General features: G+C 38.4%; 1 protein-coding gene across 1 annotated transcript in view; it reads right to left on the reverse strand.

Annotated features, from left to right (window-relative positions):
* The window catches only part of LOC23687863 (4-coumarate--CoA ligase 1), a 33,559-nt gene extending 7,680 nt beyond the window's left edge, over positions 1–25,879 (reverse strand). The window contains exon 1 of the mRNA XM_021856611.1: positions 25,668–25,879. The gene's annotated coding sequence lies outside the window, so the exon portion shown is untranslated. The remainder of the gene's footprint in view (positions 1–25,667) is intronic.
* Positions 25,880–26,083: the final 204 nt, after the last annotated feature.

The following is a 26,083-nucleotide window of genomic DNA, read 5'->3' on the forward strand; positions in this document are numbered from 1 at the left end:
CCAGACAAATTCTGACTCCGGCTTCCTCTCCGCCACGTTGCACGATGACAATATTGCTGACCCAATCCGTGTGACTTGTTTCTTTCGTAATTATGCCGTCCTTCTCAAGAGACTCCAATTCCTGCTTCAACTTATTTCTCATTGCAATAGGCACACGACGCGGTGGTTGAATCGAAGGTTTTATTGTTTGATCCAATTCCAAACTTACCGTCCCTGGAAGCTTGCCATATCCAGTAAACAGTTCTCCATGGCGGTCGATGATTTTCTGTGCCTCCACACGAAATATATTGAACAATCTGTCCGAATCAGCAACCTGGTTTGTTGGCTCTTGTTTTACAAACGACACGGTGTTGCAAAACTTGATGAGCCCAAGTTCTCTGGAAGCTCGTGCCGACAACAGTGGACAATGGTCAACGTCTACGACTTGCAACACCAAGAGAAACTTCTTGCCTTGACGACGACATGGTATCTTCACTTGTCCGAGAACGTTGATTGGGTTGCCTCCAAAGCTTTGCAGACGAAGTTTAGATGGCAGTAGCACTGGTTCACGAATCCCTGATAGCTTTGATAGCGTTGCATGTCCAATAAGACTAGTATTCGCACCAGTGTCCAATTCACACAAAATGTTTTTCCATGATTTACTGAACTTTAGATTCACTGCTGCCATTACACTTCCACCATTGTTTGAGTTGTCATAGATCTTGCCGATTTCATATTCTTCTTCAGATTCATCTTGTAACGGTAGCCCTTTTTGTTATTTGTTTATTTGTTAATTGTTTATTTATTTATTATTTTCTATTAAAACTTAGTCAATTAAATTGAAAGACATTTAAATTAATCAACAAAAGTTACATGGACATGATCAAAACCAAAATGACACGAACAATTCAGAAAATTGCATACAACTGCTTCAAGCGTAGATAGGTTATCCGATACGCAGCGTAGATGCGCAAGACCGAGAATCACTGTTCGTGTTTTCGTTACCGTGTTAGAGAACCCCGAAGTAGTCAGCTTTTGAATACTTGGCTTTGTAACGGAATGACAAGAAAAGGCTATTCAATCGCGACGGAGATTTCAATAACTCAGATCACACAAACATAATTAACGGAGACCGTCGGGTTTCTGTTTCCGGGAGCCATACCGTGAGATCCTATCTGAGGAAGAACAGAAATATTCTCGTCCACTTTGTTCCAGATCGTGGTAGAAGTAGGATCGCGTAGTGTAGTTTCTCCTGTGGTGTGATTTCGTGAGTTTATTTAAAACGTGAAGTGTTCTTTAACCAGTATTAATTGTCCCCATATCCCCGTTTAGGCCTGAAATAGTCAGCTAGATTGTGCGGTAATTCGTTGTGCGTGTTGAACTCGAGTTGACCAGTTCAAAGGTAAATTACATTTATTGTGTGTCCTATATGTGCTAATTGTGTCCGTCTAGCCAAGCGCAAGCTTCGGCTGTTATTTTCTAAAAATAGAGCTCACGTACATCGCACAAAGCAACGAGCGAAAACGTCCCGCTGCACCACATCACGTCGCGCGTCCTCCACGTTCTGGTGCCAAAGTTCGCCGGCGCCCTGAGGCCGGAAAGGAGTTGCGAACGTCACCAACGCACTCCAGGCAGAATACCATTCGCCTACCGTCATCCCGTTGGGACCAGATCCTTGGAAACGCCTCAACGCCCTCGTGAATGAGCGTGATCTCGTAGGAGCAACGTAAGCCATCCTGAGGTAGCCTACGTCATCGGCAACGCCATCATGCCGTAAGTTCGGAGAGTGAGCTTCGACAAACCGTGAGTAAAACGCAACGTTGCATGCAAGAAGATTAGCACGGACACACAAAAAGCGCTAGAGAGTAGAGATTAGAACCGCACACGTTAGTTAGGAAGGAGTATACCCCATTAGGCATAAAGACGTTAGGCATAAGGACGTTAGGCATAAAGATGTTAGGCATAATGGACGTTAGGCATAAAGACATTAGGCATAATGGATGTTAGGCATAATATACGTTAGGCATAATGGACGTTTGGCATAAAATAACTTGCGCGTGTGTCATTTGAAACTCGTCTCATATCGACAAATTTTCGGGCCCATTTACAAATTCAATTACGCTGATGGGGGTGGGTATCTGTCCTTAAGCTGTGAGCTGTGACAGCTCATAAAAAAGTGCGATGTTCATACAAAAAGCGTTATGAAAGGGTGGATTGGATTGACTTTTTTCGGTGCTATGAAATGCGACCATGAACCGAATGACAGATATGTAGGAAATTTGGTTGCCATTGTTATTGTTATCATTACAAAATCCAGCTCAATCCATTTTTGTAAGTATCAATTTAAATTTGCGATGTGCAATCAAAGTGTTATTTGTTTCTAAAGATGTTTATTTTAATGAGTTTATGACATTTTTTTGTTATATTTCTCTTACATAATTGAGTTAATTCTAACGAAGGGAAATCTTCCATATAAATATTAATACTTGTGGGCTTCGTAGCCGTGCGGTTAGTGTCACCGAGGCATTTAGCCGCATCGTGCTAAGGAGTTTGGGTTCGATTCCCGCTCAGGCCGAAAACTTTTCGAGAGGAATGTTTTCCGACTGTACCACTGGGCGTTGCATGCTAGTCCGTTGTCTAGTGTGGTGCTTCCTTCAAAGGGCAAACAGTCCACTGGAAGCATTAACGTGTAGTGTGTCTTTTTAAAAAATACTTATAGTGCTAATGAGTACCTTGAAGACAATAATCGAGAGGCAAGTCAAGAATTTATGTTATGATAGGTGACATTATCTTCAGCAATAATTTTCTGGTAGTATGACAACTATCTTCTTGGCGTTGCTACTTTGAGTCTGCTTATCAATTAAATGTAGTGAGAACGGTTCCTTTGCTACTTATGTAAACAATTTTCGATAATTTTCAATCAATTTCCTCGAAATTCGTCGAGTTTATGAAGTAAAATTTGATTAAATATTTATTTTAATTACAAAAGTCAAGTTCAAATTCAACATAGCACAGTATCCAGCATTAAACATGGCGTGCATTTAGGAGCAAAATTATATTCCCAATGTTATTGCATAGAGCTCCTACAACTTATTTGATTACCCAGTGTTACTCATAATCAATCAACAGCAAGTCGAAACAAATATTTCGGATGGAAATATTTACATCTACAATTCCAAAAACTATTAGAAAATTAAAAATACAAATAACAACATATATTGGAAGAAGGTGATTTCTCAAACAGTGTTTTCCTCCAACCATTTAATTAACAGTATAAGTATAAAGAAAAGCCTATGATTCAAAGAAGGGTAAATGTATGATGGAAATATTAAAAGCAATAAAGACATTAATGTCTTGAAAGAACAGCTTATTTATAGAAGAAGGGAAATTTTCTGATTAAGACATTAGCAGCACTAACTCCAATAATTTTGTTGACATCAAAACTATAAAGAACAGCCTTCAATTTAAAGAAGGGATAATCTCCGATGAAAAATTTGCCAGTTATATGTGTAGAACCAAACCCAAAAGATGAGCAACAGATCATGTACAGCGTCGTTCTTATTCTTGGCTTTCTCATTTGTGCACGATACACGATTATGCTTCATGGCCAAGAAAGTGAAGAAAACGAAAAGCTCCTGGATCGACTAGGAACCGAACTAAGATATCTTCAGCATGGCTTTGCTCTATGGTCACGCCGAGGACCTGGGATCAAATCCCATCCCCGAGATAGTCACTTATGACGTGAAAGTCATAGTTACGACTTCCTTTGGAAGAGAAGTAAAGCCGTTGGTCCCGAGATAAACTAGCTCAGGGCTAAAAATTTCGTTAATAAAGATAGGAAAAAAATGATCAAAAAAGTCAATAAACTTTACCAGTAAACGATTTCTATTTTCATTTTGAAAATTATGCCTATCGTCCATTATGCCTAACGTACATTATGCCAAACATCTATTATGCCAAACGTCCATTATGCATATCGTTTTTATGCCTATCGTACTTATGCCTAACGTCTTTATGCCTAACGTATTTATGCCTAACGTCGTGCACCCGTTAGGAAGGGGGATAGTAGAAGACGAAGAAAGGTCGGCCGAAAAGTCGTTAACGAAAATGTAGATTAGTTAAATGTTAATAAATGTCTTTTTTGAAGTACTTGTTTCCCTAAAAGCCATGTGTTAGTTAGTGATAGTTGAGAAAGTTGAAGTACGTTTCACGTTTCGTTTTGTCTTGAGTTTTCCCGTTTTTTGTTGAGGAATCCGCCTTCCAAAGCGTTATGGAGTCGAAGTGGTTGGGAGATCTCTGCCCGTGATGAGAAAAAGGGTCAGGTCGAGTTCTAGGATTCGGTTGTCTGTCGGGATTTGTTGGTTAGGTTTGTGTGGTCTCAGTTTTTGAAATGTTAGATTCCGTCGAGGCCAGGTTGAAGCAAGAGTCTGCTCACTTGTTCCCGAACACTGTTAAGTATTTGAAAGCTGACTCTTCGGTCAGTACCTAGCCGGGCACCGTAAACACGACGAGTGGTCCTCCTCGGAGGTGGCGCTCAAGCCACTCGTTTAAAATCCAGTCCGGAAGTCAGTAGCAGACTCCGAGCCGCCTTTAGGCCGCTACAATCTGGTGATTCACTTTCACTATCACATTCCGATTCCGAGCTGCTATTGTCTTTTTTCACTTCCTTCACTCTTCTTTGCTTACGGCTCTTCGATTTTCCAGCAAACTTGCAGACCTTTTCAAAGTGATTTTTGCCCTTGAACTTGTGGCACTTTTTACCCAAGGCCGGACAAACGCCCTTTGCAAACTCGTGTATGTCACCGCAGAATTTGCATCTCAGAAGTTTTTGCTTCGATGATCCTTTGAACTTTGTGATTTTGTTCACCTCGGGGAAGATTCCCAGTTCCTGAGACCTTTTGGCAGCAATTTCTTCCGCTCTGCACAAATCTACTGCTTTTTCGAATGTGATATCCGTGATTGTCAACATTTTTGTTCGAAGTTGAGGCCATTTATTGGCTGTTACAACCTTGTAAGCCAAAAGCTCCTTCTCCAGCACCCCCAACTTGGCTACTTTGGCCAGCACTTTTAATCTGCAGCAAAAATCGTCGATTGATTCGCTAGTCGATTGGCCAGCGGAGAAAAAATCAAGACGGTCGATTATCACATTCCTTTTTGATATCACTTTCTCCTGGATTGCAACCAGCGCTGCTTGGGGATCAGCTAGCTGTTGCGGCGTTAGCTCGAAGTTAAAAAATTTCTTCCTTGCTGGCTCGCCGATGACGGTTAGCAAAATGCTCACTTTCCTTTCGTTGTCAGCTACTGACCACTTGTCCATACCAATAGCCTTCGAATAATTTTCCCAGCTACGCTGGAAGAATTCGAAGTTTTCTGACATATCTCCTTCCAATGCCAGAGGCGACGGCTGAGGAACCGGAACACCTGATGTACTTGCTTGAGGTTGGTTGGACGATTGCATCGATGAGGAACCATGTCTGGCTGCAGCTGATACTGTATTCATGAGCTGCGTAAAAATATTCGTTTGATGTTCCAAGAACATTTGGAATTGTTTTCCATCCATTTCAATGAGGCTTTCCGGATCACTTTTTTTCGCTACAGGTATGTTCCGTTTTTATCAACACGGATTGAGATTTTCAGTTGACAAAAACGGAACAGTGACAAAATCGGAATAATTTTCTTTAACATTTTTTTTTTTTAATTTTGAAAGGGATCTATAAGAAAATGATATTTTCTTTCAAACCATCATGCTTTGTGTATTTATTAAGGTATAAATATATTATTTCAATGAGAACGATGCGATTAGCTTCAATATGCAGCTTATTTTTTTTTTCAATAAAGTGATTCCTTCATAAGGCTTGATACACAAATTACATAACGCTTAAGCTTAAAATGCTCGTCCTCTTCTCTCAATCACCTTTTTTTTTGTATGGAATGACAAATTTTTGTATGGAATGTCTTCAATTTATGTATGAATTTCACGCGATTTCTCCCCTCCTTCTATAGAATAAGCATTTTTCATGATGCCTTAGGTTCTGCTTCACATGATAATAAAGTTAAATGTCTTTTATTACTATATTTTTAATAAAGTAATAAGGAATTTTAAAAAATACAAAAACCTAAAATAACGACACAAATTACCAGTGCAATATACTTCACAACAACGATTCTTTTCCAGGAAAGAAATTCACAAAAGTTGATGACAATTTGATTGATTTTTTTTAATCTATTGTTGTTTTTCTAATCTTATCACTACTTAACTGTTATTATGTATGTTTAGTTACTAAATCTTTATACAGAGAGCTCAATTTATTTACATTACGTCAGCTTTGGTTTTTGGCAGCCAATGAAAAGCTAAACTCCGGTACCTGAAAGTATGCATAAAACGTTTATATTATAAACTGGGCATTAAACAAACTATTATAAATAATTGTACCTTCAGATTTTAGCTCCGAACATTTGTCCAACGCCGCGCTTTTGATTCTACGAAGATGTAGAATATCCGCAAGATCAAAGCCGTTTTCTTCTGCCCAATTGATTGCAAAGCTTAGGCAATGAACAGCTTGCCGATTTTTATTGCTTTCAATATCCATTGCAGGTGAATCAAGTTCAAAATCAGCAGACTCTTCTGATTCTTCGGGATCTTCATCTGCTTCCATCTGTTCGTCTTCACAGTCAGGTTCATCGTTCACCATTGCAACAATTTCTGCATCGTTAAAATCATCTACACATAATTCCTCCTCAAGAAATTCTGGCGGTTGTGGTTCCATGTCAATACTCGGCATATTGAAAAGTGTAGCCAGAGGAACATCATCTTCGTGCATTAAGTTAGAGCCAACAATTAATCCAATATTCTTCCATGATCTCTGTAATAATTTTTGTGAAACTTCCATCCAAGATTCGTGAAGCCAAAAAGCTACGTGCTTGAGATTGACATTCTTCAAACTTAATGCTGCATCGTTATCGGCAAACACAATTTCATTGTGCAGTTTTTCTCGGTATCTGGACTTTATAGCCTGGATAACGTGCTGGTCCATAGGCTGAATAAGAGGTGTGACGTTTGGAGGTAGAAAACATACCGATATTAGCCCATCATCTGAAATTAAGTCGTCCTCAAAATGGTGAGCCGAACAGTTATCCAGAACAAGAATGGCCTTCGGTTCAATCCCTTTCTCTTCAGCAAATTGCCTTACTCTCGGTACGAATGACTCCAAAAACCATTGTTTAAAAATATTACGAGTCATCCAGGCGTTCTTTGATGAAGAATACTGCAAAGGAATGTTTACATTTTTGAAAGCTCGAGGCTTCTTCGAATTCCCGATCATCAATATGGGCAGCTTGTGTGTACCTGAAGCATTCGCACAGGGCATGAAGGTTACTCTCTGTTTAACTACTTTCAGACCTGGAGCAGACTGTTCTTGACTGTGGACAAGGGAATGTCCCGGTAGAGATTTAAAAAACAACGCAGACTCGTCAGTGCGCATCGTACCTTCGTGCTGTGCGTACACGAATTCTCTCTGCTCTTGGAAGTTTTCTTAAAAACTACCTAAAGCAATAAAACAGTACTTTTCAGTGCTACAAAAACAGTACTTTTCAGTGCTAAAATTAAAAACGGTACTTTTCAGTGCTACTAAAACAGTACTTTTCAGTACTATTTTTTCTACTATTGATCCCTTTACGATCCTTGTTTGGACCCGTGCCTTCGATTTTTCGTTGGACCCGTTGGCGAAAGCTAGCGGTGGTAATCCTTCTTGGACACCGTCTTGGGAAAAAACCTTTCGAAGGTCACGTCTTCTTTCGTTTATTAATTAAACATGGTATCAACAACAAACAAAAGGAAGGGTGAATCTCTGAATTCACTACTTCCTTCCAAAAAAGTGGGTTTTAAAACTGTCACTACACGTGGCAAGAATGGAAGAAAGGACGCTTCCCCGGAATGCGAACTTTCTTCCAAGGGTGAAATGAATAATTGTATCGAAATGAGCAATCAGTTCGATGCTCTAGACAAATTTTCCGAACACCAAATCGAAGCAGCCTCTAGCCCAGGCTCTTTGATTCAAGTGAGGAAGCAAAGAGTGCCGCCTATCGTGGTCAGTTGTTCCGAATTTGAAGGATTTAGGCAGGAGATCTTGAACTCCATTAGGGGAATCAAGGTTTCCTTCCAAATCGCAAAGAAAGGAGACTGTCGCGTTTTGCCGGAAACTCTTAAAGATCGTGAGCTTCTTCTCAGACATCTTGAAGAGAAGAAGCACAAATTTTTTACTTATGACGACAAAACTGAACGTTTGTTCAAAGTTGTCTTGAAAGGTCTCTCAAGTGACTATAAATCACCTGAAGAGATCAAAAATGGAATAAATGATTTACTTGGATTTTCCCCAGTCCAAGTAATCATTATGAAAAAGAGAACCCAATCTGGCATTGTTCGGAAAGGGCTTTCTCAAGAATTTTATTTAGTTCACTTTAACAAAAAAGAACTAAATAATATTAAAGCTTTAGAAAAAGCAAAACTTTTGTTTGATGTCCGTGTGACATGGGAACATTTCCAGAAACCTGGAGGAAATTACCAGAACCCCACTCAGTGCCGTCGGTGCCAAAAGTGGGGTCATGGTACAAAAAATTGTCGCATGGATGCTAAATGCATGATTTGCGGAGGTTCTTCTCACGCCAAAGACGTCTGTCCAGTGAAGGAAGATACCACCAAATTCATATGTTGTAATTGCGGGGCTAACCATAAGTCCAATTTTTGGAATTGTCCTTCACGCAAAAAGGTCATTGAGGCTCGTGCCAGGCAGATGAAAGATAATATCCGTTACGATAACGGTCGTTTCCGGAATTTGCCTGGTAGAGTATCGAACAATGCTCATTTTTCAGTTAACGATCGCTTGATCATGAATCATACCCATCAGGAAGATCATAATCATGCTCATTCACAAACTAATTTCAATCCGTCGGGTAGCCGTTCGAATCTTTCAATTTCGAATGTATCTACCCACGGTAAATCCTTTGCCGATATCGTAGCAGGAAATTCGAACTCCTCCCCTGTTCGATCCATGGGTACCCATTCTACTTGTTTCAAATCAAATGGAAAAAAACCCTACCGCCACAGGTAACTCCGCTTCTTCGTCTACCGGAAATTCCAGTGGGAAATCACATGACATGTCTGCCTCTGATTTTAATTTTCTAACTGAACAATTGAATCTAATGATTGATGCAATGTTCAAAGCCACCACTATGACTGAAGCAGTCCAAGTAGGTGTAAAATTTACAAATCAAATTGTTATTGGATTACGTTTTTCTAATGGATCCAAATAATAATTTAAATATCTTAAATTGGAATGCTCGTTCTCTGAATGGTAAAGAGGACGAGCTGTTTAATTTTCTTACGGTTAATAACGTGCATATAGCAGTTATTACCGAAACGTATTTAAAACCTGGATCTAAACTCAAAAGAGATCCTAACTTTTTTGTTTATCGTAATGATCGACTTGATGGGGCATGTGGGGGAGTTGCAATCATCATTCACAGGCGTATAAAACATCAACTGTTTTCATCATTTGAAACTAAAGTTTTTGAAACTTTAGGTGTTTCTGTTGAAACACAGTTTGGTAAATATACTTTCATAGCTGCCTATTTGCCTTTTCAATGCTCTGGACAGCAAGTTAATTTGCTCCAAACCGACTTGCGTAAATTGACTCGCAATAAGTCAAAATTTTTTGTCATTGGTGACTTTAATGCCAAACATCGGTCATGGAATAATTCTCAAAGTAATTCCAACGGCAGAATTTTATTTGATGAGTGCTCTTCAGGATATTTCTCAATTCAATACCCTGATAGCCCCACATGTTTTTCCTCTTCTAGAAATCCATCTACGATTGATTTGGTCTTAACCGACTCTAGTCATCTTTGTAGCCAACTGATTACTCATGCTGATTTTGATTCTGATCATGTCCCTGTTACATTTCAAATATCCCAAGAAGCGATTCTCAATCCTATCAGCTCCACTTTCAATTATTTACGAGCCGACTGGAATATATATAAAACGTATGTTGACTCCAATCTTGATATTAACATTTCTTTAGAAACTAAACTTGATATTGACAATGCTCTTGAAACTTTAACAAATTCCATTGTTGAAGCCCGGAGCATTGCAATTCCAAAATGTGAAGTGAAAATTTGAATCCGTGATTATAGACGATGATCTTAAACTCTTGATCCGCCTTAAAAACGTGAGGAGAAGGCAATTTCAACGCACTCGCGATCCTGCTATGAAAATTATATGGCAGGATTTGCAGAAAGAAATCAAGAAACGTTTTGCTCAATTAAGAAACAAAAATTTTGAAAATAAAATTTCTCAATTGGACCCTGGCTCTAAGCCCTTTTGGAAATTATCTAAAATCTTGAAAAAACCTCAGAAGCCAATACCGGCATTGAAAGAGGAAAACAAATTATTACTAACTAATTGCGAAAAAGCTCAAAAACTTGCTATGCAGTTTGAAAGTGCGCACAATTTTAATTTAGGACTTACTAGTCCAATTGAAAATGAAGTTACTCAGGAGTTCGAATATATTCACAATCAAGAAAACGTTTTCGAAAATGCCTGGGAGACTGATTTGGAAGAAGTGAGAACTATTATTAAAAAATTCAAAAACATGAAAGCTCCTGGCGATGATGGAATTTTCTACATCCTCATCAAGAAACTTCCAGAAAGTAGCTTATCATTTTTAGTTGATATATTTAACAAATGTTTTCAATTAGCATATTTTCCTGACAAATGGAAAAATGCTAAGGTTGTTCCAATTTTAAAACCAGACAAAAATCCTGCAGAAGCTTCTAGCTATCGTCCAATCAGTTTGCTTTCCTCCATCAGTAAACTTTTTGAAAAGGTTATTTTGAACAGAATGATGGCCCACATCAACGAAAATTCAATTTTTGCCAATGAACAGTTCGGATTCCGCCATGGACATTCGACCACTCATCAACTTTTACGTGTAACAAATTTGATCCGTTCCAACAAATCTGAAGGCTATTCTACTGGTCTTGCTCTTCTAGACATAGAAAAAGCATTCGACAGTGTTTGGCATGAAGGTTTGATTGTAAAATTAAAAAACTTTAATTTTCCAACATACATTGTTAGAATAATTCAAAGTTATCTGTCAAATCGTACACTTCAGGTAAATTATCAGAACTCCAGATCTGAAAGACTTCCTGTAAGAGCTGGTGTTCCTCAAGGCAGCATTTTGGGACCAATATTATACAATATTTTCACATCTGACTTACCTGAGCTACCTCAGGGATGTCAAAAATCTTTGTTTGCGGATGACACAGGCCTCTCCGCCAAAGGACGAAGCCTGCGTGTCATCTGTAGTCGATTGCAAAAAAGTTTGGATATCTTTTCTTCATACTTACAAAAATGGAAGATTTCTCCTAATGCTTCCAAAACTCAACTAATAATATTCCCACATAAACCAAAAGCTCTTTATTTGAAACCTTCAAGTAGACATGTTGTCACGATGAGAGGGGTTCCAATAAATTGGTCAGATGAAGTTAAGAATCTAGGGCTCATGCTAGATAAGAATTTAACTTTCAAAAATCACATTGAGGGCATTCAAGCCAAATGTAATAAATATGTAAAATGTCTCTATCCCCTTATTAATAGAAAATCAAAACTTTGTCTTAAGAACAAGCTGTTGATATTCAAACAAATTTTCAGGCCAGCCATGTTGTATGCTGTACCAATATGGACAAGCTGTTGTAATACCAGGAAGAAAGCTCTGCAGAGAATTCAAAATAAAATTTTGAAAATGATTCTGAAGCTTCCTCCCTGGTATAGTACCAATGAGTTACATAGAATATCCAATGTTGAAACATTGGAACAAATGTCAAATACAATCATTAATAATTTCAGGCAAAAATCGTTACAATCTTCTATTGCCACGATTAATGCGTTATATGTTTAGGTTAAGTTAGGTTAAGTATATTAAAAACGTTTTTTTTTTCTCTTATAAGCAGGTGAAATCAACTCACCTGTAAAAAACTGAACTGCTACGGCAAATGAAATGTAATATGTTGTTGACAAAATGTTAATAAAATCTTAAATTTGTTTTACCAAATTAGGATGATAGTGTTGTCAAATAACACAGAATACCTAGATATAAGAAATGAATGTAATGTTTGGAATGATACTAATAAAGAAATTAAAATAAAAAAAAAAAAAAAAAAAAAAAAAAAAAAAAAAAAAAAAAAAAAAAAAAAAAAAAAAAAAAAAACGCAGACTCGTCTGCATTATATATTTGATCAGCCGATAGTCCAATCTGAGTAACGAAAAAGTAAAGAAATCTTCTTTAAACGGTTCTATGCTCTTCCCATCACAAGAGAGCTTTTCGCCTGTGATTTTGAGGCGGCGGATGCCGTACCGTTTTTTAAAGTTATGTAACCATTTTGCATTTTTTTTTTTTCATTTGAAAACTTACGAGCTTGCAATTTTACCAAAGTTGTAGTAATTATCTCATTTTTGTCTCTCATTTGTAGAAACCAATAAAATAGTGCTTGTTCTAGGCGATGGTGTCTCCCTGATGTCACATATATTTTCTTTTGATTCGTAGCATATCCCATAGATGAAGTTTGAAGAATTTTCTTTTCGTTAATTTCAATTTTTCGAACGGCAGATCGATCTACACCAAATCTTTTGGCAATATCAGTTTTTGACATTGCTCTGTCTTTCAATAATTGAAGAATCTCGAGTTTTTGATTAATAGTAAGGGTTTTGCGTTTGATTTTCTCACGAATTTCATTTCCTTTCGCCATGATGTTCGATAATATAATACACACCTAATTAGAATTATTTTCTAAACACATTTTGCCATTCAGAATTACCTTTCGATTTGAAGCAAGTTCTGCGTCGGTTAAGTATGAGCCTGGGTGAGAACTATCTAAAACATCACGAAGAATAAAGTCGCTATAATAACTAAATTTTAGCTTGTGTAATGTTTTGACTTACCAAGAAAAAAATCGATCCTGGTTTTATTACTGAGGATTCGGCAACCGTATGCGATTCGGCAAAAGCTGATCTATTCAAACTTTCGCTATAATTTAAGTAATTTCACAACACTTCTTTCCGCGTAATTATTCGTACACAATCACGTGAGCTTCCGGTTGGTTTGACACCTGGATAATTGTGCACGTGTTAATATACAATAATTAGAAGTAGGCGATGAACAACGCGAAAAATATCATCATGACATACTTTGATGTTTCTTTCCTGATTGAAGCTACTATTTCCAGAACGTGCCAAAATATTCGAGAATTTTCGCTTCTCTTCCATACCGCATGCCACCCATTTCTTTTTTTTGTGATTATAGAAAACGTTGTACTTTTTGTACTTATCAATATACTCTTGAACGGCGTACACTCAAAAGCAAAAGTTTGGTTTCACCCCCTGCAAACTATACAAAATTGTTTTGTGGGTGTTTTATGGGATATTCAAACGTAAATAATGGGCGTTATATAGTTAAATATAGTGTGTTTTTGCATAACTTTCGTGTTTAAAATAAGTTCTTGTGACCCCGAACTTTTGCACGATGCACCATGCTGATCCGTGAACTTAAACTTATGCACGATGACGTGAACGACTGTTTAAATTATTTTGAATGTTTTTCAGGTTTTCTACCAGCACTTGTTTTAGTGTAAATTTTGTAAATTATCACAGCTAGAAAAAAACATTCAAAACTGTTTCTGTTCAGATACTTACAAAGTAAGACTAATGCATTGCTTTTTGAGCATAAGCTTTGCTTAAGCTTTGCTTTGCAGCCACATTTACTGCAAACCTTGGTGAGGCTTTCATGAAAAGCTCAATCAAACATAGGATATCTTAAAAATCTATCTATTGTTACGCTTATACACATTCAACTCTAAAGTGAGCAATTAATCAATTAGGCAAATTGCTTTTATCAAAAATGTGGTTTCCCAATAAATCATTTACATATTTAGAACTGTGCCTAAGACCAGAATGTGTCGCACAAATGGCTACAGCAAGTATACACCACGCTAATGCTGTGTACACCTAGTGCTCTTTTGAGATTGTGCGTAAAGACGGTGATCAAAACTAAAGCAAGGTGAAGACGGTACAACATATCTCTGCTCCTGAAATAAGATTCCAACCACTCGCGTTTGCTAGAAACCCATTACACTTGAACACAAAATTATTTTCAGGCTAAGATTTCTAGCAAAAGAGGATAAATTTTTCATCACTATTTTATGTTGACAAAAACGGAATAATTTGTTGACGAAAACGGAACGTGATAAAAACGGAGCGTGACAAAATCGGAACGTGACAAAAACGGAACATACCTGTATTCCAAAATGGCCGCCGGTGCGACTGTACCGAAGCGAAACTTTGCTTTGTTATTCACTAAAGTTCGTACACTTTATTTTCGCGATTTCTCACTATGACGCCGAAAATACTTAGAAGCCTGCGTCAGCTTCTGACACCATGTTTTAATAATAGCCAAAACACAGGTTTAACATTAATCAATTCACTTTATTGAGAAAACACCGATCTTAACGCGCCGGTTACTTGAACGATAATGATGGCAGCTGTAGGAGCTGTCACTCGTATAGGTAGGTAAAACCGGTATAACGGAAGAGCACCGAGGGGTGCATCAATACTACAACAGATAGTTATCTATCCGTGCGGTCAGATCCAACTCCTGCATCCACATCTTCATATTCCACTATGGCTTATCAGGTGGCCAATAATCAAAAAAGTGATGTGCCCCAAATTTCAATTCTTGTTCACCATTTCATTGTAAAAATGTCTGCTAAGAAATCCCCAAAATATAGGGGCATGATTTGCATTGCACACTCAGATATGAGGTGCCGAAGTTGAGCCTATGGAGAAAAACTTGTTTTTATTAACAAAAACTATGGTTTATTCAAATGAATATACCTCTTTTTCTATAATACTTACGTAAAATGTTTTTACACCATTTGAAAGCTTACAAAAAAGGCTTTCTAGAAACAATAAAAGAATATTTATGATGTTTTTTTTATAAAGCGGTTAACAAAATCGAATAAGCTTATAGTTAACACATCGAGTGCTTTTTTGTCCCAAGTTGTCCCAGGCTTTAATTCAGTTCCAAGGGTACTTTGAGATGTAAACTAAAGGATCGTGAAAAATTTAGCTGCACAAATTTGCACTTTTTCAATAAAGGGTTTTTGAATTTTTCCAATATTTTTAACCATTTTCTATTGAAAACAGCTAAAAACTAATTTAGAAAACGGAATTTCGCTTTATTATTCATATCATCGTTTCTATGTAAGTTTTAATATTTATAATGGTTTGCACAACGTTAATCGCATAAATGGCTTATATGCATTATAAGTAACAAAGTTTAATATTTCGCTATAGGCCCTATTCAAAAGTTAGCCTCGAAAACTTGTTTTTGAAAATAAAACATCAAATTTGTATCATAAAACTCATAAATACGACATGAGATGGAAAAAATATTTTTGGCCGTCAGTCTGTATGGAAACCGCCCATAGTGTATTCCTATCATCTAAAAATCGTTATTTCACTAGCTCATATACAGTTTCCCTGCATATAATGTGAGAAATCCTATCAACAATCTAATAAAAATGGGGCCTCTTATTTTTTCTTGGCATTACGTCCTCACTAGGACAGAGCCTGCTTCTCAGCTTAGTGTTCTTATGAGCACTACCACAGTTATTAACTGAGAGCTTTCTTTGCCAAAAATTGCCATTTTCGCATTCGTATATCGTGTGGCAGGTACGATGATACTCTATGCCCAGGGAAGTCGAGGAAATTTCCATTACAAAAAGATCCTGGATCGACCGGGAATGAAACCCAGACACCTCCAGCGTAGCTTTGCTTTGTAGCCGCGGACTCTAACCACTCGGCTAAGGAAGGCCCACATAAAAATGGGGCATTTGGATTATCGGTTATATACGATTATAATACTACTCGTGGCCCTTTTGATTCACTTCGGCAGTGGTTTCTTTTTAAAGCTACTGAGCTCATATTTTTCCACAATTTGCGTCGTACTGAAGTGCATCTTATTGCAAAATTTCAGACAATTCGGGCGAGAAAACCCCCCATGCCAAAATGAATCATGGAAGTGCCCAAGTAGCTCTGCACCCTACCAAATAAGATAGCCATGGCAAAATATTCATAATATTCAAATATCTAATCATAGATCTATTTGAGAAAATCGGTAATTGTATTCTAAGAAATACTACCGTATTATTATTTGAAAAACCTTGACAAGTCGAGACCAGGTATATAATATACTACAACAATTTAATAACTTGCCAACAGGAGGACATTTAGATATTAACCGGTTATACCGAAAGGTGTGAAAAAAAAACAACCCCAATAAAACCGTTTGACGGTTTATTTTTTGCCCCAATACCAGATAAATCAGCGAATACCTTAGCTTTTTTGTTGGGGGTTGAAACTACTGCGTCCAATATTTAGAACTACCTTAGCTAGAACTGTTGTAAATAATAACATACTTCAATTCGGTCCCATGAAAAGTATCAAAACGGATCAAGGTACCCAATATTATGGAGTATTTGATAAAATTTGCGATCTTCTCAAAATTGACCACACGCGTTCAGCGGTATACCACCCATAGACTTTTGGTACATTGGAAAGAAACCGAAGGTATTTGAATGAATACCTTGTTTTTTTCCAATGAAGCGAGAAACGACTGGGATACATGGATGCCTTACTATTCCTTCTCTTACAATACCACTCCTAACGTAGATCATGATTAAACTCTCTTCGAATTAGTTTTTGGAAGGAAATGTAATACTTTTCAATCAACTATAACTAATATTCAACCTTTATACAACTTTAATCATATGAAAAGGAATTACAATACAGATTGCAAGTAGCGCATACAAGAGTTTTAGAGGGAATTCAGAAAACAAAGAGCAATAGAACAAACTGTTTAAACGAAAATTTCAATACAACACCACTTAAAATCAACGGCACCGTTTACCTAAAATTAGAAAATAGACAAAACTAGATTCACTTAATGCAGGTCATGGTAATAAAATATCTACAGTCCACAGATCAAGATTAATCAAATCATTTCAAATATTTGACTCCAACGCTCCCGAGAGGGGGAAGGATAAAAGTTTATTCTTCCAAACTCGGAAACTTATGAAAATATATTTTGAGCCTTAACTCTTCGTTTATTCACGGTTTACTAAAGACTGTTCACAATTTGTTCTTAACCTACGAAGTTAGTTCTGGGTTAGTCCTGGAACGAGGGAACAGTTTGGGATTGTTTATGTTGCAGTCAATTCTGCAGCATTGTGGTTTTTGCTAATGGATTCTGATGACTCTGCGTGCGGGAGCCTGACCACCTAGAAAGTTGATGTTTTCGGCAGAGTTGTTCAGTGGCTCGAAACCTATCTTTATCTAAGCTTTGGAATTCGAGATTAGCTAAAATAATGCAACCACTTGATGTTCTGAACAACTTTGCCGAGGACCCAATCTTTCTAAGCTCATGAGATAGGTGCAAAACAAAAGTAAAATTTGAATGCTCACTAGTGTCACCTAGCGGTCGAATTCCGAACCAAATGAGGTACCATCAGATAGCGCTCCACCTCCAGAACAACTTTACTGAAGACCCCAAGTTTCGAATTTTCTGTATTTTGCGATATATTGTTTTGAAATGGTGGTCTACTCGAACCGTATTTAGTGTGTTCATTATTATGTGTATTAAAACCTATATTCTAGAATGGTGAAAGAATTAGCGATACCTATTCTTTTGTTAAAATATTGTTCAACCAGACACGCCGTGCATTATTGAACTATCTTGAATAGTGTCCGGTTCCATTGCTGAAAGAGTTTATGAAATCACTTCTGAAACAACAAAGATGTGCATTGTCAAACTTGTACTTCTGACTTTTTCAGGGGGTTGGATGTGCAGGTGTTGAAAGATATATTTGATCATGCTGTAGCGTCACCTGGTAAGTGAATTCCGAAGTATAATGAACACTGAGGGGGATCAGATAGTCAAAGCGTTAAACGTACAGCCATTTAGCAATATCATGCTTAGTGTTGTTGGTTTGATTCCTGCAGGCAAAGAATCTTTTCGTAATTTAAGTTTCTTTGACTTTTCTGGGCAAAGAGTATCATCGTACTTGCCATACGATATACACATACGAAAATGATCAATTGGTAAAAAAGCTCTCAGTCGAAGCTCATAAGAACACAAATACGAGAAGCAGGCCAAGTCCAAGTTGGGACGAAGAAGAAGAATGTCTTCGTAGTTGAAGATATCAGGTCTATGAACAAGTTCTACAAACATAGTACCATTGACTTTCGTGTCATGTTCAAGTTATTTGAGCTATAAGCACTGTTCTCATTTGAGAACAGTGGGCGCTTGAAGTGTCAGTTATCAAAATAGGACGCTGGGCGTTAAGGTGAAACAGTTTTGAATCAACTTCTAAGATTGCACTAAAACTTCAAAGGCACAAATTTCGCAAAGAAAGCATCCAACAACCGTGCACTTTTTATTTTGGCTTTATGCACTAGCAGTAAGCTTAAAATAAGAAGATCAGAAACGTTTGCCAACTATTTCTCCAGTTTTGTGCCTTTGAAATCGTGAGTAGGGGCACAAGCCGGCCATTGTGCCGGCCATCTTTGGATTCTGAGATGTTTCACCTTAACGGGTCAATGAGCGTATCTTAATGTAATATCAAGTTTTAACACTTCAGTAGTCGCACTGTTGTATTTTGTACAACTCTGGTGGAAGACCTCATATGGTGTACACCACCAACGTGGTGGTTCTGTCGGCAACAAATCGGATCGTGGAAAAGCTCCACTTTAGACTAGCTGCTTGTGGAAAACAATATTCAGTTACCACCCAAGACTGCCCTATCCTAAAATGAAGTGTCCATAATAACATGCTTGGAACTCATTAGCCCAAATGGTTCTGTATACATCATTCAGATAAGTTTCGGCTTCCCTGATTGCATCATCTGATTTTTGTAACCCATTAACTTTACCACGAATCGATTTAGTTCATTTCGTTCGTCTCCCATTACGCTGTCGAGATGGATCTCTCGCAGAAGGTATCACACTTTTTCCGAAAGAAGAAACACATTATGCCTGATTTTGTCTTCTTCCTCAAATGGAGCTCATTTTGCGACGTGTTGTCTTCTCCCGTTCATCTCGTTTAATATGTTGTTGGAACATGACGAAGGGTGTGTAGAAATACACCCAGCGAAATTAAAATAGCACCATCCTGTTTTTACACTGCTTCGTAAAAACTATTCGATAAATAATGTTAATGTCGACTTTGAAATGAACACAAATTAGTTTCACGTATACTGGAGCAATATTGAACTGATTTGTGAAGGCTATATTAACGAAAAAATGAGTGCGAAAAAATAGTACCACTTGAAATTCAATTGATAATTAAATTCTGTTCTATTACTTCGACCATTATTGTTTATTCGGTTATACATCAATTAGCTTGATAAAACCTCGCCAGCAATATTTCGCCAATTCATTCGGTTCATGGCCGCTTTCTCCATTCTCGACTGCGTCCCACGCTCTCCAGTTCCTGGTGCACCTGGTCAATCCACCTAGTCCATCACTTTGTCGTAGTCCCCGGCGAGACTCGAACGAACTGGAGTGTTCGCCCGAGATCTTCACGCAGGTTTGCAATCCGTTCATCGTTACTCTAATCAATCTTGTGAGCCGTCGGGGAAAACTGTTCTCGATCATGCTCTTCCATAGCTCTTTACAGTCAATACTGTCTTATGTCACTGTGAAATCTATGTATAAGTGGTGCGGAATCTGGTACTCATGGAATTTCTGAAGGATTTGCCGCACGAAATAGATCTGGTTCGTTGTCGAGCGGCCGTCGATGAAACCTGTTTGATAACTTCCCACTGGACGGAAGATAAATTTGGATAGCGGCGTTTAGGATAGTAATTGCACGATAGTTTTCACGCTTCAGTTTGGGGCTTCCACTCCTCCGATAGCTGTTCCGCCTTCCAGATTCTGACTAACAGTCGATGCAGACAAGTGGACAACATCTCCGGGCCCATCTTGATGAGTTCGGCTCCGATACCATCCTTGCCAGCGGCCTTGTTGTTGAATGGCATCCTTCCCCCATAGTGGGAGCTGGTTGGTTTCCACTGTCCGCAGTGCTGACGTAGCCACACCTTCGCTATCCTGACCTTCTGTGTTCACTGCGCCATTCAGGTGTCCATCGTAGTGCTGCTTCCACCTTTCGATCATCTCGCGTCTGTCCGTCAAGATGCTCTCATTCTTATCCCTGCACATTTCAGCTCGCGGCATGAAGTTTTTGCGGGATGCGTTGAGCTTCTGATAGATCTTTCGCGTTTCTTGAGAACGATACAGCAATTCTATCTCTTGACATTCCACCGGTTCCAGGCGGCGCTTTTTGTACCGGAGTAGGCGGGTTTGATATTTCCGTTTCGGTCTGTATCGTTCCACGTTCTGCCGCGTACCATCCTGCAGCCCGCGCTGCATTCTTCTCATCCAAAACTTCCTGGCACTCCTCGTCGAACCAATCGTTTCTTGAACTCCTTCCTCGTATCTGACAATGCTCTCGGCAGCGTCGTTAATGGTGGCTTCGACTTTCCTCCAGCAGTCCTCAAGCGAGGTTTCATCGAGCTCGCCCTCAACGCTGCCTTAAGATGTTGCGCGTACGCATTGGTGAAACCTGGTTGTTTCAGTCGCGCTAGATTGTACCGAGGCGGGCTTCGGTACCTTACATCGTTGATGACGGATAGTTTTGGGTGCAGCCGTTGTCGTTTGTCAGCCGGTGGCTGAACTTTTCAATCGTTGGTCTGAACTCGTCCTCCTGACCTACCTAAGCGTTCAAATCTCCTATGATGATCTTGACGTCGTGGCTTGGGCAGTGATCGTACTCACGTTCGAGCTGCGCGTAAAATACGTTCTTGTCATTATCAGTGCTTCCGAGATGTGGATAGCCGTTGATTATGTTGAAGTTAAGTTATCGACATTTGATTCTCAACTTGCACATTCTTTCGTTGATCGACCACCATCCGATAACGCGCCTCTGTATATCGCCCATCACTATAAAAGCTGTTCCCAGCTCACGTGTGTTGCCGCAGCTCTGGTAGATGTTATGATTACCCTCTAAACGTTCATACCTTTGCTCCTGTCCAGCACACCTCATGCTGCGCTAAGATTCCGAAACCGCGGACCTTCAGTACATCGAAGAGTATGCGTGTACTTCCGACGAAGTTGAGAGATCTGCAGTACCACGTGCCGATTTTTCAATCGCTAGTCCATATCCGTCGCTGTAGTCTTTGTCGATTGTTCTGGTCCGTATTCTCTCGTTGACGTTCCTGTGCTGATGTATTTTTTATGGTTGGCTTGCAGGACTTGACAACAACCCACAAGATTTCCGGAGGACCATTCCCCCTGTGGGCCTCGTGACTGAGCGGTTAGTGTCGTCAGGCAGTTAGGCGTATCGTTCGATTCCCGCTGCAGCCTTTGAAACTTTTCGGCTGTGCCACTGGAGCATGGAGTTGTCCGTTTTTTAGTCTAGTCTGTGTAGCTAAATGACGGTGTCCGTGTTTTTAAATGTTCGGAGGGCCATAGTGCACGTTTAGCTTAGAGTCCTTATCTGGCACTCGGACAATTATCAGCCTTTGGTCACTATTGGTTATGTATAAACTTAACTAGGGTTCAATATTCATTCTTACATTCTTACACTCAGGCAAATTAATAACCGAATTTCATATATTTACTTTTATGAAGCATTGAAAAATCTATAAAAACCTATTTCAAAACCATAAGTGCGAAGTATGTTTCACATCATTACCATATATCAATTTCATTAGGCTGCCTTACGATTCACATAGCTGTCACTAATGTGAAAAACTCATAAGGTTGTGATTATGAAAATTTGTAGCACAAAATCACCGCCATCGTTGAGATCCAACATATTGCGTCAAATTTTTCAGAAGTCCAGAAAGGAAGTTCGGCAATGTACAATCGCGTGGATCTAGATAATTAGAAAAAGAAAATGGAAATGTAGATTTTAATAAACGGAGAGTAATGGTCGAGTTGACGTCATCAAAATATTGTAGTATGAGTAATGCCATTACCAATTTGTTCAATATCTTTTTTGCATTAGGCTTGACAAACGTAAAATAGGAGCATGTGCAATACTACTTTGCTGCGTTTTATTGAGCATCACAACACGGCAAAATAGTTGGAAATTCGATTTCCACGCGTTTGCTCAACATAAAAATAAATTTCTCCTAATAATGAGTAGGTGAAAGCATTGACATTTCAGTAAATACTCTGTATGAAATGTATTGTCAACTGAATATTAAAACTAATCTATATAAATAAAAATGGAATGTTGTTTGTATGTCACGAAATGGCTTACGAACGGGTCAACGGATTTGAATGATTCTACCTCCATTTTGTTCGTCAAGGGTTCCGACGTGTTTGTGTGTGTGAAAATCCCAAGATATTCACCGGGAAAGTTGGAAAAACGTGTGTGAACGGAACTGTCATTTCGTATGGGACGATCAATATCGTTTTTCAACAGCCTACTTGATGGCTAAACGAAGTTTGCCGGGACCACTAGTAATGAAATAATAATTCGTGTCTTAAAAAGCAATGTAGTTTATATTGCTGATATAAGAAATTCATCATTTTTATTTCAATGTTTATAATGCTGTTTTATGAAATCAGCAAGACACTACACTGGCGTGATTCAGATCATATCATAAGGTGAATCAATGAAATACTTACCGATTTCTTGTGGCTAATAAACATAAGAGAAAATGATGAATATTCATAGTATTTTTGCCTGAGTGTATACTCTTATTTCACAGTGGACATCACCAACAAGGTAGAGCTATTTTGATTTCGCTGAGTGTGTATATGGGATTCGGCACTTTTCCCGGCAATCAATCAATAATCTAACAAGCAGTAACGACAGGACGACGGGTAAATGCGACGCTGACGGGAGGGGGGCTTATTGATTTGGGGGTTTTTGGGGGAAAATAGCTGTTTCCTCGCTTACCAACCGGCATGTAAGGAAGGATGCTTTTCACCTCATCATGTTGTGATTCCATCCACGCCCACAAGGCTCATCAACGGGTGATTGAAGGCAATCCTCCCACCACGTTCCAGGAGATGCATTCTCGAACAGTGATAGACAAGTGTGTGAAGGAGTAATATGTCATCGTGACAGCTTCCCGCCCGGTTCATCAGCTAGGCAACAGTAAGATGGCCTGACAGCGACAAGTAGGGTCACTTTTTATAAAGATGGATGCTTGTATGATGAAATGATTATTTTTGTAGGTCACAGCCGTTTGTGTCTTCTTTAGCATAAAACTAGATTTGGTATGGGTTATGAATGGGTATTAATCAATTTGGCGATTGTGTTGTTTCAAAACTAGCAATTCATAGCCACAAAAAGCATGCATGTCTAATTATAGTTTAATAGTCCATTTTACGAGACGTTTTTAATAAGCTTATTTTATGAATGTAATTTTGACAGTAGGCGTTGTCGTAACGTGTGAAAGTAACAGCAATATCATCAGTGTTACCGTTTCGTAAAATGGACTATAGAGGTAATGGCAGCTTAATAATGTTCTTTGCTTTGAAACCATGAATGGGTTTGCAATTGCTTTTAAAACCCATAATAATGACAACGGAAACAAACCTCAGCGGTTGAATTTAAGTTTTGGGGGCGAATTGTTTCTCGTTAGAGATATATTCATTTGCGCTTGGGTTGGTGATTAGTTCATTTCAGTAAAGATGTCCATTAAATAAACTTCAGATTGTCCATTGACATCAGAACCCCCACTGACTTGGGCCTTAAATTAGCCGAATAAGAGCTGTACTATATGAATCTATGACATTTGGTCAAAAGTACATTTGGTCGAACGGACATTTAGTCGAATGGGCATTTGGTCGAAAAGGTTTAGTTGCAACAAAATGCATATTATAGTTGGTCGAACCGACATTTCGCGGAAGGGGTCAAATCTAAATAGTACGGAACAAAGTTTTACGCTCAGTCTGACTATTGTCGAGAGTAGCATTTTGGCGCTAATACAAGAGTGATGGAATAATTCAAAAAGTATGGCAATTTTAACAACAATCTATTATGCGATTAGCAAATTTTTTTTATTCAATTTGATAGACACTCTCCCAACCTCTTGCGTTTTTGACGTTTCAAGCTACTTTTTCGTTCAGGCATGTTCTGCGATTCGAGACAAGCTGATCATAAATGGAAGCAAGCCAACTTTTGTTGCCTCAGTCAACTCGTTTTCACTTACATACATATAAGTCATAATTAGCCAATTGGCCATAAGTAAAGTTACCGACACCTAACATTCACTTAAAGCAAATTTTCCTGCCTTACCTTTCCCGAGTATTCTCTACACATGCGTCCATCGGATGAAGATCAGCAGCTCATTACGAAAAACGATGACATAAAGAATGCATGAAATTTGAAAATAAGAGTACATAAAATCGTTTTTTTTATTCAACAACAGTTCATGATTCAGATTATTCAAAATAATTTTTTATCTTATCAACTTTGCAAAACTTAGAAAAAAAAATAATGAAATTTACCAAATGATAAACCATTTGGAAATAAGCTTTCAACCGAATTTCCGTTCGACTAAACGTAATTTAACCAAAATGAATGTACCAAAGCAATTCGACCAAATGTCCGTTCGACTAAATGTCCTTTCGACCAAATGTACTTTCGACCAAAGGTAATTCGACCAAACGTCATTTGACCAAATGTCATTCGACGAAATGTCCTAAAGCCGTACTAAATGGTCATGAAGAGTTTCGAAAGCTGAACAATAAACATGGTGTTTATCGATTCTCAACTAATAACAGATTAGTGCTCTAATAAGCACTTTCATAGTTATTAACTGAGAGCATTCTTTGCCAAAAAATCATTTTTGCATGAGTATATGAAATTCGAACCTCAGCTTGGTCTTGCTATATAGCTGCGCGTTTGGCGCTACGGCTATCTGGTACCCTTATCCTATCAGTTGTGTGATGAGGCGTACTGTAATATTTGACTGTGTTTGTATTTAATTTTACAAGTTATATAGTCCTCAAATTCATCTAGGCTAGGAAATTCGATAAACAAACTAATTATTTTATAAATGAAATAATGAAACGAAACAGATAAACAAAACAAATGAATACAATAAAAAAAAAACAAATTATAAAATTATTTGTCTACCGTTAGCTATTATAAAACTCTTTCTGAATTTTGGAATGAAATATACATTTTTCATAGTTTGGACCATTTTGAATGCTATATGAAGTGTCCAAGTTTTAAAAGTTTCTGAAACCAGCTCTGATTGCAAGTATAGCTTAGATTGATGTCAATATGGTTGAGTAACTAATTGTAAGACCAACTTATTGCTAAAACGTGATGCCATTGGTAAGAGTTTCCTTGTTTTCCTTTTTCCTACATCCATTAGCTTCAGGTGTCTCCTCAATTTTCTAAAACCACAGCACATGAAATTGACTCTTCAACAAACTTTTCTTCTTATGTCGCTTAACCGCTAAACCGTCATACCAATACGGGTTTCTAATTTTCATTGGTTTTGAATTACATCGCTTCTAGTATAATGGTGATAATCGCTTGTATACTCACTGTTCAGATTTCAATTCCTTTTGTAACTGCTCCCTTCCTTTCAAGTCAATGGCTTATTTCTCGAAACTAATGCTAAACCAACGCCTCTGTACTTCTACACTTCTATAAAATACCCAGAATAGCCGAATGGTTGCTGTGACGCGCCCCATTCCATGCCATTTTGCTTCCGTTGGTGTCTTTCCGACCGAAGCTGCGAACAAGGAACTAGCTCCAGCCACCACTGCTGCTATCGGAGATTAGAAATGAGCCATTTAAGTGGTGCTCGTGCGTTACTTCAATAAGTCGACTGTAATAACGACTTGCTCTTACCGGTGTAATCCTCTTAAGTCATGTTGCTCTTGTCGCGGCAGTTCCGAATTGGCCAAGGGGTGGACACACTGCTACTAGGAAAGGGGAACACCATCTACTGCCATATT

The sequence above is a fragment of the Aedes aegypti genome, chromosome 1 (genome assembly GCF_002204515.2).
Source record: "Aedes aegypti strain LVP_AGWG chromosome 1, AaegL5.0 Primary Assembly, whole genome shotgun sequence".
Lineage (NCBI taxonomy): Eukaryota > Metazoa > Arthropoda > Insecta > Diptera > Culicidae > Aedes > Aedes aegypti.